Source organism: Lepidochelys kempii, chromosome 1 (assembly GCF_965140285.1).
Source record: "Lepidochelys kempii isolate rLepKem1 chromosome 1, rLepKem1.hap1, whole genome shotgun sequence".
Lineage (NCBI taxonomy): Eukaryota > Metazoa > Chordata > Testudines > Cheloniidae > Lepidochelys > Lepidochelys kempii.
Window position 1 is genome coordinate 298497576 of NC_136380.1, and position 12206 is coordinate 298509781.

Here is a 12206-nt window from a genome sequence, read left to right on the forward strand (position 1 = left end):
GCCAGAATCCAGTGCCAGTGAATTGAAGGTCTCTCTAACCAAGTGCTTTGTTGTGGGTTTTTTTTTTTTAATTTGGTATCAGCATCATGTTAAATTTACATGTTTAAGTTATAATTAGCAAGCCTGATTACAAAAATCAACTATCATTTTAAAATATAAATTAACATAAAATGACAAGCATTAAAAGTTAATATCAACTCTTCTCATTTATTTTTGCATTCAAATGAATCTTATTACATTATTTAGTTCATCTAAATATCAGTATAATTTTCAGCTAATATAGGATGAGTACCATAATCTTCTTTCACTACCCCTCCATTATCTCTTCTGTGTCTTTCCAGTTTGTGTAATCTAATACAATACTTTAGAAAGATATTATTTTCATGTTAAGTTAACTTGAGTATAGAAAAATAGTTTTGATGCAAATTACCCCTTTGGTGTCCATGTGCTGCTTTGATTCTACTTCTGCTGGTACAACTTATAGCTTCTCTTAGATCAGTAGGACATAGCAGTGAAATGTACAGAAAGAAGCAGTGAATTTAAACAAGCAAATCAAGCCAATTGGCTTAGAATTATGATGGTTGGTTTTCTAATGCATATTCAGAGTAGGCTGAAAAGAAAGTATGAAATTTAATTGTACCATAAAACTGTCCAGAGGAAAACATTGAATATCAAGCAGGGTAACACTCCTTCAGTAGTGATAATCTCTGGGAGGTTTTTTATTTTAGGAAGTTGTTTCATTTTTAATGCTATATATCTGGACAAAAAACGTAATTCTCAGAACCTATCCTTTGAAAAAAAAAAAAGTAGCATGAAAGTGGATAATAAAATATAATGGGCCAAATTCATTCCAGGGAATGGAAACAGCAGGTTTCTGCACCTTCTCTGTATTCAGAATTTCTCTATTCAGCAAATGGAATAAAGAATTAAGACGAGTGAAGGATCTCACTGAGTGCTCCTCTGTGTTCATGACAACATATGTAGAACATCCTTCAAGACAGTGGCGCGAGGCCTACAGAAGTCTGTGAGTTGCAAAACATCTAGGTCCCAACTAATTACATGCAAGGCTCCTCCAGAGAATTTAAATGTCTCATGAACCTGCAATTGTGTCAACACTTTAACACATCTAGGGCTTATATAGTTCTCACTAAAACCCATCACTAATTTGTATTATATACATGCGCACAATAATTTTGTGCATCTCTTCTTTGTTCATCTTGAAGAAAAATAAAATGAATAGCTCATACGTATCAAATATAGTCTTCATACACACATCACATAGCATCCTGCATAGCCACCTAGAAGTCCTTGGATAATAATGCTCTTCTGTAAAATGCTTTGAGAACTACGTCTGACAAGTACTATACGTCATGATTCAAAGCTCATTTAAGTCAATGGCAAGATTCCCTTTGACTTCAGTGGGGTTTGACTCAAGCTCTGTTGGAGCTAAATATTATTATTACTTATTGCCTATGCAAAGGTGAAGACATTTCTACTGCTACTTATAAAGAACAAATAAATTAACTATCCTGAATATGCTTGTCGCATACAGTGTCAACAACAGATTTTTAATTCTCATAAGCACCACCTGAACATTATTTCTTCATTTTAATGTACAAATGAACTATGATGATTGACTATGATGACTGCTAGTGACTGAAGATGTCAAGAAGACAGGGAAACGATGCTACCTATGTAAAATGTTGACACTGCTTCCCCTCTAAGTAGAAAGGAAGGGGAAGAGTTGTCACACCTGACTTTTTCTTCCTGATGCTCTCTGAAATGACAGACCCTGTTTTGGAGTCAGTAGGCTTATCTGATCAGCCTCTTTCTTAAGATTAAGATGATGCTCTTCCCACACCTTTTATAGCTACCTTTTTCTGTGTGACAGTACTGAGAAGAGAGTCTAAGATTATAATAGATTAATCTCATTGTTAATGCCAGAAGATTGAGCGACGTGATCATTCCCCTCTATTTGACATTGGTGAGGCCTCATCTGGAGAACTGTGTCCAGTTTTGGGCCTCACACTACAAGAAGGATGTGGAAAAATTGGAAAGCATCCAACAGAGGGCAACAAAAATGATTAGGGGACTGGAACACATGACTTATGAGGAGAGGCTGAGGGAACTGGGATTGTTTAGTCTGCGGCAGAGAAGAGTGAGGGGGGATTTGTTAGCTGCTTTCAACTACCTGAAAGGGGGTTCCAAAGAGGATGGATCTAGACTGTTCTCAGTGGTAGCAGATGACAGAACAAGGAATAATGGTCTCAAGTTGCAGTGGGGGAGGTTTAGGTTGGATATTAGGAAAACCTTTGTCACTAGGAGGGTGGTGAAACACTGGAATGCGTTACCTAGGGAGGTGGTGGAATCTCCTTCCCTAGAAGTTTTTAAGGTGAGGCTTGACAAAGCCCTGGCTGGGATGATTTAGTTGGGGATTGGTCCTGCTTTGAGCAGGGGGGTGGACTAGATGACCTCCTGAGGTCCCTTCCAACCCTGATATTCTATGATTCTATGAATCTCAACACATGAGGTTCCATTTGAAAAAGTATCTATATTTAAATAGTCACATTCTGACACACTCTGGCTCAGAAATACTGCAAGAATCACCTTCCTTGAGATTTTTCAGTGCTGGCTGAAAATAGGAAGTGCAGAGCTGCATGAAAATGACCTGGCTATTGTTGGCTGTTGTGATTTCAGAGAAAAATCTCAGACTGGAGTGTTTTGGTCTAAGTGGTTCTGAAGTAGTACAGACTTTCTCAGATAAGATATTTTTCCCCATGAGAAATGGAGTGTTTCAATTTCTAAGAAAAAAATCCATTGGGACTCATATGACTGTAGCCATCCACCTTCATCCTATATAGAGAATACATTTGAAATACAAATTTTATCTTCCCAGCTTTCTGCCAGGTCAAGGGTTATAGCAACCCTGTAGATGACTACTGAGAGCTGTGGGAAATGTTCCAAAACTGGCCTAAAGATGCATAACTTGCTGACAAAAAGAATAATTTAACCAGCACTGGTCTCAAAGCCTCTGATACAGACCTTTGTGTACTAAACATCCTTAGAATAAGAAATTCTTAACTAATATTAGTCTAAATGATTTTTTTATTGGGTTCCATGATTTGAATGCATCTTGGATATTTAGAATATGTGAAGAGGTATTTAAGGATTAAACTTTCATTTTGGCCTCTTGTTTTTCAGTATGCAAGGACAGAGAACAGCCTACCTGTCAAATCTGTTAGAAATAATATCTAATTGTGAGATACCTGGGTCTTTTCACCACCAGCCTATTGCTTAAAATCCAGCACAGTATCCAATAATATTAGTCTCCAAAAGCTGATAGTAATGTTTTGTGGCCTGTGATAAGTAAGTAAGTTGTATCAGTCTACTTCTTAGTGGGAAGATAATCGCACCTGTATTAATTGGACACCAATGGCTGATTCTCAGCACAAATGCAAAATATTTAAATGGGCCTGGAGAGCAATTCAACCCAAAAGGTAGTCCCCCCTCCTACCCCGAGCATGTTTTCTCTGAGACAAAGGATAGTTTGCAGAAGTTCCATGTCTGGAACAAAGGATAATAGGCTTCTCACTCTAGTGCTTTGCAAGAGTACTAAATATATTTTCAAAGAAAAATTGTATATTGATTGTATATTTTTCTTCATATGCTAAGAGGAGAAGAATACATTATTGTTGGTTTATTCTAAATCCCTTACACTTTATTTTATTTCTAGCAGGCGTTAAGATTTCACAGAAGACCTTTGTGCCCTATGTTTATCCACACATCTAAAGTCTAAAGCTACTTGGTCCCTGCTCCAAAGAGCTGACAGTTTAAAAGAGACAAAATATACAAAGATTATGCAGAAGGGTAAGGGAATAGGGATACAAAAATAGAAGTGAAGTATTCAAGGTGATGATTAGTCACATTTTCATAACATAATGTTTGAGATCACAAAGACTTTGGGGACTTTTTGTTAAGCTGTATAAACCATTTCCAAATCCCCTTGGAACTTACTATAATGAGTAAGGCTATGATTTAGTCATGGAGTCAGTGACTTCCAGCGACCTCTACGATTTCAGCCTGCAGTAATTGGGAGCTGTAGGGTCCCCTGCCACCTGCAGGGGCAGGGAGCTGTGGGGTACCCCCCACTGCCTCTAGTGGCCCCTGGAGCTCCAAGCTGCCACAGGTGGTGGGGTACCCTGCAGCTCCCAGCTACCGTAGGGGGAACCCCCAAGCTCCCAGCTGCTATGGGTCCCTGGAGCTGTGGGCAGCATGGGTACCCCACAGCTCCTGGCTCCTGTGGGCAGTGGGGGCACCCCACAGCTCCCAGCCACTGTGGTTGTGGGGGAACCCCTGAGGTCCCAGCCTCTGTGGGCCCCGGAGTTGTGGGTGGCAGGGGTACCCTGCAGCCCCCAGCTGCTGCAGATGGCTCCGAGCCCCTGTGCAACTGCCCCACTTCAGGCAGTGTGGGGACCTGCAGATCCCCATTTTGTCCTGGATATTTTTAGTAAAAGTCACGGACAGGTCACGGGCTTCCGTGAATTTTTCTTTTTTTGCCTGTGACCTGTTCGTGACTTTCACTAAAAATATCCGTGACAAAATCATAGCCTTAATCATGAGTCAGCATCCAGACAGTCTCAGTAAATCCAGCATAGTATGTTACATTATTGAACCAAGACATGTATAGGTTGGTACACCGATTCCACTTCTGAGCTCCTTTGATAACCAAGTATTGACTGGTCTCAGCACAATATAGAGAGATGGAAAGTGTTTCTGCACGCCTGGTCGTGTGCTTGATTACATTTACAATCATATTAATGCCTAGCCCTGCTGAACATGTGAAAAGATAATTGACAATTGTGCCAGTTATTTTAAAATGACTATATGCCTATACATTTTTACTTACGTTAAGGGTGTGTCTTTATCAAAGGAAAAATGTCTTTCTGTTATTCATTCATTAGCAAAATTGTGTATGCACAGTAAAATATTTGGCTTTAACTGAAAGAAGGTTCATTACACCTCCAAAATCAAAAGTGCAGAATTAGGTGGAAATTCAATTTGTGCTCTCTTTGACAGCATGCTAAAATTCTATGTTACAATAATATAGTTGGAAATTACTATGATCTAAAGTTCCCCAAGAATAGTCTTCCATTTCTGCAACAAAACACTTATTAATCTTATTAGCAGCAAGTAAAGTTATTAGTGTAATAAAGGGGAAATGACCATTTCATTTATATTATCTTCCTTTACACGTTTGCTGAAAACTTACATCAAGATTCATTTCAAAGCATATTAATGGGGTTTTGAAGGTTACATTCCTAGGCCCTCTTGCTAAGCTTCTTACTTTGTAATCTACTGTCAAGAAGATGACTGACCTTCCCTTTGATGCAATGCAAAAGTCGGAAGGTTGAGTAATAAAATTTCAGACCTCTTAGTCACACATGAAGCCATTTATTCAGAGAGAAAAGGCTGGTGTGTGTGCTCAGCTTAAGGAATGGAGAACTTTACTGTACAGCACAGAGGTTTCTGTTTCATGAAGAAATATGCAAATCTGGAAATAGAATGTGATGGACGTTGTGTAACTCTGAGGAAGGCAGGCAAATTATGAAAGGAAAAAGGAGGATGGGAGGACTAGTAGAAACATAAAATCAGCCTGGAGGACATGATGAAAATGATCTCTAGAACGGTGCCTGCTCTTTGTAACACAGTTTGGGGGACTCATAGGGTCTGAGATACTTTTGGATGCCCAACTAGTAGCAAGTGGCTTGCAGTGCTTTTCTTCCATGTATGCTTTTCTGCAAGAGTTTGTCCTTTTCTTTTGGATGAGGCCCTTGCCACAATTTTCCATTGCTTTGGCTCTCAAAGATTAGACTACTGCAATAGGGTGCTACGTGACAAGGCCATTTGGGAATGCAAGTTAGTGCAAAATGTGGCTGCCTGCCTAGTTCCACACAGTGAACACATCACTCCAGTGCTCAGAGATCTGCACTGCTGCCAGTAAGTTTCCAGTTAGAGGTCAAGGACGTGATTTTAATTTAGAACACCAAGTAGGTCAAGATTTTTAAATGGGACTAGAGGTTTTTGAGTGCCTCCATTTTTGGGTTCCCAATTTGAGACGCTTTCTAGAAGCTTGATTTTTTTTTTTTTAAGGTGGGTGCTCAGCTCTTTTAAAAAGTCAGATCTCTTAATGTCTTGCAAGTGAAGCACCCAAAAATTGAGGCACTCAAAATCACAGGTCAGTTTTGACCTAAATGGCTTGAGATTTGGTTGCCCAGGAACTGCCCCCTCTCCACATGAATTATTGCTACCGCTGAGAGTAGCCAAGGTGTTTGAGCTGGAACCCTCTTGATGAGAAACAGAGGTGGTTGTCTGCAGGGCCCTTGCTGTGAAGACATCTCAGTAAGTAATCCAAATGGCAGCAGAACTCTGGCACTGAAAATATGTTGGCTTTTAGGAATGAACCTCTTACACATTGTAACTAAAGTTAGTACTGTGGTTCTGTTCTTATTTTACTGGTATAGGCCCAAATTTTGCCTTGGGATACATGGGTGCAAATCCCATTGGAATAAATGAGTATTCACAGGCTAACCAAGGGCAAAATTATACCCATGAAACTGCAATTTATGAGACACTTCAGAAGCTGTTTTATCCTTAAAGCTGTAGGCTTCTTCAGATAGGGAAACAGTTTCAGAGGGAAGCCATCAGATGTACCCTATGTAATTAGCATAAAGAAGAGGCCATTGCAGAGACAGTGCCTGAGACTATTTCAAAAAGCTCTTTGAGAATTTATTCCCCAGGAAATCTTGCAGTGGATTAAGTTACAAGCTTGTTCCCATTGAAAGGTCAAGGGAGTTTTGCTCTAAGCTTTCAATGGGAACTGGATAGGGCCCACAGAGAAGGAAATGTCTCAATATTAGCTAAGGGGAAAGAAAGGAGTGAGCCTTCCTAGTCTCTGAAGACTGAGACATCAACTAGGATGTGCAATTCTATTCTGTTCTGTTTTATATAGGTTCCTGGACTGTGCTCATCACGATAGTATCAGAACACGTTACTGTAATGTGTTAAGGTACGTCACTACACATCTGTCACATGTTGTTTACTCTCTTTTCCTCTGCCCAGAGGGAGAAGCGTGTGCAGTGGACTGTCTTGTTTTGATAGGGTGTAAATTTATTTTTAACGTAAATATACCTGTTACTATGTGTTTCTATTAGAGAAGGCAAGGGCAAAGAAATTTAATCAAGCAGCAGTTCCTCTCCATATCAAGTGATTTTTTTATACTTTACGAGTGAAATCCTGGCCCCATTGAAATCAATGGCAAAACTCCCATGGAAGGCAAGTTGACATTATTTAATGCTGCTAAAACCAAGAGATTTAGTTGTGGTGTCTGTAGAGTGGCTGTTACCCAGACTTTTACTGGCCCTCAACAACATCCTGAATTAATACAGTCCTTTTTGTAATCCCTTCACTTAGAATCAGTTGTGTGAGTACACAGGCAGCACAGGTGCTGGTGCTGGTAATGTCAGCTCCAAGCACTCCGAAATTATGATTCAGACCACAAAAATCATGAGACTGGCTTCAAAATCATGGGTTTTTAAAAATAAATGTAGGGGTTTTTATTTCCCTTCTGGCTTCTGAACTTTTAGAGTACACTTGGGTCACCTTCTCAAACTTTCTCCCTCCATGAGGAGGCTAGAAACCCCTTTTTTAAAAATGAAACCTGAAATTCTCACATCACCACATGACTCCAGGAGCTGGGAGTGTAAGTAAAACCATGAGACTTTTAATAACATCATGAGAGTTGGCAGTATTGTGATGCCAATAGTTAAGGTTGCCCAACGCTTCTCATTGTAAGACTTTGTTTTCAGTTGCATTAACTACACTAACCATTTTGGCTGAAGTTTTCCATGCTGGGTGTCTGCCCCAGTCTGAATTTGTTTGGAAATTTTAGCAAAAATGGTTCAGCCATCTCAGAGTGAGATTAAGGATTGGACCCCCTTTCCAGGGTGCCACCTGATGTGCTGGGGTCCCACTGAGCCCACCTGTCCCACGATCCTGGATCCTCGCTCCACTCTGTGCTGCTGTGTCAGGCTCTCAAGCCCCCCTTTCCAGCACACACAGGCACGGACATGCCCAGCTGCAGAATCTCACAGAGTCTGCAATCAGCTCTGTGTGGAAGGGCTCAGCTTGGGGAATTGCCCAGCACTCTGGTGCATACCCCTTCTGGAGTGTAAACCCAAAATTATATTGTCTTGCGCTGTATAGAGATCTATATAGCGTAAGTTCATGAAATTTGCCCCCTCCCTCAATGTGGAGGAAGATCTGCACAGCTTTTTGCCTCCCCAGTTATGAATTGCACAAACTGGATTTTGGAATAAACAAGAAACAAGTTCATTAACTACAAAAGGTAAATTTTAAGTGATTATAAGGGATAGCAAACAGAACAAAGCAGATTACTTAGCAAAATAAACAAACACGCACCCTAAGCTTAATTCACTAAAGAAACTGTTTACAAATAGCAATTTCTCACTCTAAATGTTGTTTTAGGCAAGCTGCAGAGTTTCTGCAGTTTAGAGTTCCAGGTATTTCTCTTTACAGGCTAGACCCCTGTCTCAGTCTGGGTCCCAGTCCTTTCTCCCCAGATCAGTCTTAGGTATTTAAACCCATTGTCTTTTGTCCTGCCCTCTGTGGAAAGAGAGAACAACTTTTCTCAATCTTTTTTTATGGCAGCTTTTCAAGTATTTGAAGACTGCTATCATGTCCATCCTTAATCTCCTCTTTTATAAACTAAACATACCCAGTTCCTTCAGCCTTTGCTTATGTAGCTTGCATTCCATCCTTTTGATCATCTTTGTCACTTGTCTCTGGATTCAGTACTCTAGCTGAGACTTAACCAGTGCTGACTAGAGTGGTACCATCATGTCCCATGCCTTCCATGCTATGCCTCTGTTAATGCAACTTAAAATGCATTTGCTTTTTTTGCAACAGCATCACACTGTTGACTCATGTTGAGGTTGTGATCCACCACAACTCCAGATCCTTCCTAGCAATGCTGCTGCCAAGCCAGTTATCCCCCATTCTGTATTTGTGCATTTGCTTTTTCTTCCCTAAGTATAGCACAGTGCATTTGTCTTTGTTGAATTTCATTTTGTTGTCTATAGCCCAGTTTTCCAATTTTTCAAGAACTCTTTGAATTTTAGCTCTATGTGCTTGCAACCCTCCCAAGCTTTTGTGTCATCTGCAAATTTGATCAGTATGCTCTCTATTCCTACATCCAGATTCTTAATAAAAATGTTAAATAACACTGAACCCAGAACAGATCTCTGTGGAGCCCCACTCAAGACCTCCTTCCAATCTGACATCATTCCATTAATAGTTATTTGCGGTTGTTTAACCAATTATGTATCCACTTAATGGTAATTCTGTCGAGCCCTCATTTCGCCAGCTTACTTATCAAATGTCATGTGGGAATGTGTCAAAAGCTTTGATAAAGTCCAGGTATATTATGTCCACCATATTCCCCCTATCCATCAAACCAGTTATTCCTGACAAAGAAGGCAATCAAGCTGGTTTGGCACAATTTGTTCTTAGTAAATCCTTGCTGGCTACTAATGATTACCCCTTTATCTTTCAGGTATTCACAAATTGAATCTTTTATAATCGTTCTAGTAGCTTCCCAGGTATCAAGGTCAGACTGTCTGGTCTATAGTTCCCCGGCTCCTCCTTCTCTCCATTTATAAAGATAGGCAGTAGGTTAGCCCTTCTCCATTCTTCCGGGACCTCTCCTGTCATCCATGCGCTTACAATCATAGAAGGACTCTAACAGGTCATCTAGTCCAGTCCCCTGCACTAAAGGCAGGATTATGTAATAGACTGTTCCTGACAGGTATTCCTGTCTAACCTCTTAAAAACCCCGCATGATGGAGATTCCAAAACCTCGTTAGGCACTTTGTTCCTGTACTTAACCACCCTGATGGTTAGGAAGTTTTTCCTAATGTCCAACCTAAACCTCCCTTGCTGCAACTTAAGCCCATTGCTGCTTATCCTATCATCAGAGGCTAATGAGAACAATTTTTCACCCTTGTAACCATATTTTCTGTACTTGAAAACTGTCTTCTCCCTCAGTCTTCTCTTCTCCAGACTAAACAAACCCAATTTCTTCAATCTTCCTCAGAAGTCATGTTTTCTAGACCAGTGATTTTTCAACCTTTTTCATTTGTGGACCCCTACAAATTTTGAATGGCAGTGCAGACCCCTTAGACATAGTCTGTGAACCTCCAGAGGTCTGTAGACCAAAGATTGAAAACTATTGTCCTAGAGACCTTTAATCATTTTTGTTTAATCATGCAGTTTTTGGGATGTAATAACAATTAGAACAGCAAATAGCAATGGGAGTGTAGGGTGAAAATAGTGGACTAATAGCTTAAATGTTTGGAAAGGCCAATTAGACTTCTCCTTAATCTTGGAATACCTTTCTCCAGAAAGGCTTTAATACTGTTGGGAGAGAGGGCACCTGTTATAGTATATTAACTGTTGTATTGTTATACAATTTGACTTTCTGTGAATTAGAATTGCAGTTTTATTCAGTCTTTTAGGATTTTTTCCAGATGGTAGATGGCATTAAATATTATTCAGCACAATGTTTTACTAGCTCTCTTGTATTGTCATTTTTTCAGCTTTTCCACACAATTCATGAAAGTCCTAATTGAGTTCCCTTTTCTAGAGGAAAAAACCTTTGACATAACATTCCTATATTATTTCATATCATAGAATCATAGAATATCAGGGTTGGAAGGGACCCCAGAAGGTCATCTAGTCCAACCCCCTGCTCGAAGCAGGACCAATTCCCAGTTAAATCATCCCAGCCAGGGCTTTGTCAAGCCTGACCTTAAAAACCTCTAAGGAAGGAGATTCTACCACCTCCCTAGGTAACGCATTCCAGTGTTTCACCACCCTCCTAGTGAAAAAGTTTTTCCTAATATCCAATCTAAACCTCCCCCAGAAAGTGGGTAGAATTGACCCAGAAAAAGGATTTTGATTCAAAGGGGAATATGTTTGTAAAACCATTGGAGGTGAATTGTACTGTGCAGACAAGTGAGAGGACAAGATCCCTGCCCTAAGAAGCTTACAAGACTGATAACGTAATGTATAATGACAATAGTCCAGGAAGGGTCAGGAAGTGGTGGGGGTGAAGAAGGAAGAGAAGTAGCAGAAAACACAGGCCAAGGAATTCTGTGCATGAAAGAACAAAGAATGGCAATTGATTCTTTGGGTTTTTTTCTAGGATTTATTTTTTGCTTTTCTGTATTTTTAATAATCAGGCACAAGTGAGAGAGTGCATAGCATGAGGGCTGAGATTAAAGATGAAAGGCTACCTGGAAGCCAGGACTTTTGAGGAGGGATTTGAAGGGAGAGAAATATTTTATTTTTTTCAGTCATGAAAACCAAGGTGATTCAGGCATAAAACACACTTGTGCTTCATTTTAACTACTATGAGTACTTAATTTAAGACAATGCATAAATCTTTGCAGGAATTGGGAACTAAGTGGGCTGATTACTATATAATTAACTGCAAAGTTTGACAACCAACCAATAACATAAAAGAAGCCAAAAAAAACCCTAATAAAATTCTGACCATGACAAAAATAACCCATGAAGACATTTTTTTGAAAATGGGCAAACCCTGCTATTATACGGTTAATGCCAGCAATAGAAAGAACAGAGGGAAATTCGGTGCTTATTATTATAATCATTTAGAGATTTTTTTTTTAAGATTGCCTCAATTTATCTCATCTGGCTTCAACTCACTGTTTCCCCCTCAGAAATCATCGTTCTGTGATGTCACAAAGGAAGCACTTATTGGATTTTGGAGCTGGTCTGTAGGGGGTCAGGTAAGTGGCATTATGTAATATGACACAATTTTGGAAATGCTTTTATATATCCTGTCGACTTCTGAAAGGATCTAAACATTTCTTAACAAGTTTTGGAAATGGACAGAATTATCCAAATTAGAAATCAATGGGCATCTGGCCTAAGTGTACCGGGATCAAATGAAACCCAGTCAGGAGGTAATACCAGAAATAAAAGATTTTCCTTATAGACTAAGACACTGTGTGATTTACTTTGTTACTGCACAGAATGTATCTAATAACTCAAAGGCTGGTCTCATTTCAAAATATACATCTTCCATGTGTCAAAGGTGTAAGAAA